The sequence below is a fragment of the Octopus sinensis genome, linkage group LG24 (assembly GCF_006345805.1).
Source record: "Octopus sinensis linkage group LG24, ASM634580v1, whole genome shotgun sequence".
Lineage (NCBI taxonomy): Eukaryota > Metazoa > Mollusca > Cephalopoda > Octopoda > Octopodidae > Octopus > Octopus sinensis.
In genome coordinates, this window is record NC_043020.1 from 12563989 (window position 1) to 12568988 (window position 5000).

Below are 5000 nucleotides of genomic sequence, written 5' to 3' on the forward strand. Positions count from 1 at the left end.
AAGACACTTGCCCAAAGTGCCACGCAGTGGGACTGAACCCGGAACCATGTGGTTGGTAAGCAAGCTACTTAGCACACAGCCACTCCTTGTATGTAAATCCCATAATTAACCCGGTACATATGAAAATCGATAGACTATACAAGAGCTGTATGTTCCTCGTTGGTATCGTTTTTCACAGCTTTAGACCAAACATTCATACTCGCTGAGCAGCTGGCGTCTACAGCTGTGCCCGATTTTTGTTCCTTGTGTCATAGAACAGTACCAGGTCTTCGATGTTCACATTGGGTGGCTTTTTTTCTCTTAAAATGAAAATAGTTGAAGATAAATGCATAATCGAATGATTAAGGCAAGTGTTCAAAATATGATAATTTTCAAACTGATTTCAACGGAACAGAAGAGCCTGGGAGATTGCATTACGCAGATCAGAAACACGTGGAATTGTAATTCCGTCACAAACAAAAACAAACAGGATTTTGTCAAATCCGTACAAATAACCTAGAGGTACGAATATCCCCAAACTCTTTTTTCTCTTTTTTTTTTTTTTTTACTTGTTTCAGTCATTTGACTGTGGCCATGCTGGAGCACCGCCTTTAATCGAGCAACTCGACCGCGGGACTTATTCTTTGTAAGCCCAGTACTTATTCTATCGGTCTCTTTTGCCGAACCGCTAAGTGGCGGGGACATAAACACACCAGCATCGGTTGTCAAGCAATACTAGGGGGACAAACACAGACACACAAACATACACGCACACACATATATATATATACATACATATATACGACAGGCTTCTTTCAGTTTCCGTCTACCAAATCCACTCACAAGGCTTTGGTCGGCCCGAGGCTATAGTAGAAGACACTTGCCCAAGGTGCCACGCAGTAGACTGAACCCAGAACCATGTAGTTCGTAAGTAAGCTTCTTACCACAGAGCCACTCCTGCGCCTGTTTGTTTTTGTGAGGAAGAGGTTATTCTTTAAGTGTGGAACTCAAAATAAGTAAAACGGATCTTTTCGGTTTGAACGGCAGTTTTTAACATAATTTCTAAGTAACTAAAAAATTTTTAACTTCGTGTACTGGTAGAATGTGTTTATAAAACATATTTTTCTCTTGTCTTTATTGAGAAAATTCTATAGTTTGTAAGATATTTGTTGTTGTTTTTTCTTCAACTTCTGCAATTTCAACCAATCAGTGACGTCTATTGAGTTAAAAAGCATTCTGTGCCGTATGAATATGTCCCTCGTTTAAGAAACAGATTGGGTTTATTTACATTTGTGAAGAAAAAAAGATACCCTTCCCCCACCCCTAACCCTAAAACAGATTGAAATGCAGTAGATTGACATTAGGGTCATAATTATGGGTGACAATTTCATATGACACCGCAAGAAAAAACTGCCGTTCAAACCGAAAGGATCCAGTAAAACAAAAAATAATAGCATATAGAATATTGGATTTAAAAAATAGGCTTGGGTGGAAAAAAAAAGTAGAAGGTTGCCGATGAGCCACGAACGCACATCTTTAGGTCAACAGACAAGCGTACTAACCATTACACCAAAGCAACATTATGTTTTGTATTTGTTCATATTAGAAGCTTTCTTCTTACCAACAAGAACTGCAAAGAAGGTTTAAGTTGTAAGAATTTAGAGACTTCGAAAGATATGGAATAAATTATTTTTAACGATGGAACTCGAAGTAAATAAAGCTATGAATAATAACGAGTAGAATATTAGTTTTAAAAAAAACCCTTGGATGGAAAAATCGATGACTGCTCTTTTTAATATTTTTATTGGGAAAAAGGATCGATTTTGTAATTGATTGTGATATACATGTATCGATTATTTTTGAATGCAGCGAATTCCTTTCGATATGCACCCCGACAGAATCACACAATTTGCAAACCAAATGTTGAAATATCTTTATATATAAAAGTCAAGTTGTGTCTCTGTCTCCTACGATTTAGATTCCTAACTACTCCCACATTTTGCGGTGCAGTTTAACCAAAACCGGGTATCTTATAGTCATGATTCATTTCGAGCCCTTCTGAGTATTAGCGCGCGTCTACGATTTAAAAAAAAATTTACCATCATTTTTTCCCATTTTAATGCATTTTCACGCTATTATATAAGGGAAGTAACTCTCTAAAAATGTCTACGGTGAGTCAACGATTTAAAAAAAAATTTACCATAATTTTTTTTCCATTTTAATGCATTTTTTTCTATTTGTTGGCTATAACTCTCTAAAAATGCATATATAGTTATTTCCCTTAGAAACCCGAGCAACGCCGGGTGATACTGCTAGTAATAACTAAATTTATTCGGTATTATCGCTCACATGACAACTAATCTAAAGAAAATTTTTGATGCAGATTATGCGATATCTCATGCTCTTGAAAGCGTATCTTATCTTGGGATTAAATCAGATTCATTTGAAGTTAATGGTTTGCGATTTGATATTTGAAATGTTTGCTTCAAAATCTTTGCAAACGCAACCCGGATTCGACATCATCACAAGTCCGGGTCAAATGCAAATTAAGTCGTTATCCTTTCAAAAAAAATTTTTTTTTTTTTAAAGTAACATGAAATTTGATATTTTACCGAAATGAAAAACTAATTTTGCTGTCGCCAAAACAAAATATATTTACCATGTTGCTTGTCAGGTTTTGTACGGAATTCATGTTGTGTTGCATTAAATTGTGCAGCAGTTTGGAAGTGAATGCAGCAGCAGAATATGAAATTAAGAAGAAAATAGCTGAAAACTGGAACTGGAGGAAAGAGGCAGGGGTAAAAAAAAAAAAAAAAAAAGGCGGTAGGGGTGGCAAAGGAGAGAAGGGCGAAAGAAAGGAGGTATTCAAAAAATAGTATTTGATCGTGATAAAAGAACATTAGAACAATTGGGACATCGGACGGAGCCAAATAAGGTAATGTTTGGGACATGTCTGGCAATCAACCAACTCGGTAGGAAGATCAATAAATCGATAATATTGTATTATATTTAGAGACACACACAGGCATAGGCATGCATGCCTACATACACACACACACACACATACACACACACTCACACACACACACACTCACAACACACACACTCACACACACACACACACTCACACACACACACACACTCACACACACACTCACACACACACACACTCACACACACACTCACACACACACACCACACACACACACACACACACACATATATATATATACTGGTATATACAGGCATGAAAGCATATATACAAATATTACAGGCATAAACATGAATACATTTTACACACAGACACAAACACGTATATGTGTGTGTGTGTGTGTGTGTGTGTGTGTATGGAGATAGGGGGCAGCACTAGGCAGATATGGTGTTTTTACACCTTTTTACCACAAAGAGAGAATTTTTTTTTCCTCTGTGGTAACTGCAGTTAATTGACTCTTTCTTTACTCTTTTACTTGTTTCAGTCATTTGACTGCGGCCATGCTGGAGCACCGCCTTTAGTCGAGGAAATCGACCCCGGGACTTATTCTTTGTAAGCCCTGTACTTATTCTATCGGTCTCTTTTGCCGAACGGCTAAGTGACGGGGACATAAACACACCAGCATCGGTTGTCAAGCAATGCTAGGGGGACAAACACAGACACACAAACAAACACACACACATATATATACATATACATATATACGACGGACTTCTTTCAGTTTCCGTCTACCAAATCCACTCACAAGGCTTTGGTCGGCCCGAGGCTATAGTAGAAGACACTTGCCCAACATTTGGTTGGTAAGCAAGCTACTTACCACACAGCCACTCCTTTAGAAGTTTGAAATATGTCACAGACATATTTTAAATAACCTAAAGTACGCTCATACTTAAACACTGCTTGTCGCTGATACAGCTGAATGTGTGTTTGTGTGTGTGTGTGTGTGTGTGTGTGTGTGTGTGTGTGTGTGTGTGTGTGTGTGTGTGTGTGTGTGTGTGTGTGTGTGTGTACATTACATATATATAGGTGTGTGTGTTAAATAAAATGAGACAACAAAATCCAAGGCAGTGGAGAGATACCTACTACATACGTGGGAAATTCTGTCTGTGGGTGTGTTTGTGGAGTTGTTAGCTAACTCCTCCTACATCGTTTTATCGATTTTGATGAAACTTGACACGTGGGTAGAACTCATGTCTGGAAACCTCATGGCATACTCAGATTCTTGAAAAAAATCGATAATAGGGCCCCTAGAAGGGATATTTATAATATATATCTAATATATTTTATATTAAAATCCAAGGGAAATAACCCAATCGCCCCTGGAAGGTATCTTATATATATATATATATATATAATATATCTATATTATATATATATAATATATATATAATGTATTTGAATATATATAGCCAAGGGAAATAACCCACTCATATTCTAAATTATTTGGTATATAAATCAATTGAGTATGCTTATTTCTCAGTATTTGAACTGTTAGAGTTATTTCCGCAATTTTTCCAGTACAACCCTTAAACAATTAAATAGTATTTTCGTAAACAATAGATCCACTTATTTCAGTTAGTGACTTATTCATGAATATACCAACACTAGCGCCCCCGAGGGTAATATTTTCTGGGAACGCACAAAAGCTCTTTTCAGAATTATTTACTTTGAATTGTTATCTCATATCTGATTAGCCTAAACCTTATTAGTATTTCCTCCTAAGTTCTATATACTCTGGGAGCGCATTAAAGCCCTTTTCGGGGGTACTTTATTTGAATTCTTACTATTGGGTAAATAATTTCATGTTATTACATAACTGACTTCACAATCTGGGTATTCATAACTTATTGGGATTTCTTAAAAACAAGATCCTGTATAAGACAGTTCGGTATTCTCTGTAAATGCACAAAAACCGTTTTAAGGGGTATTGTTATTGGATTAGCGACCCATTATGAGAACGGAACCAAGGGATAAGACCCCGCTTTCCCGGGAATTACCGGATACGTCAGCTAGTAGAAAGTATAAAGGG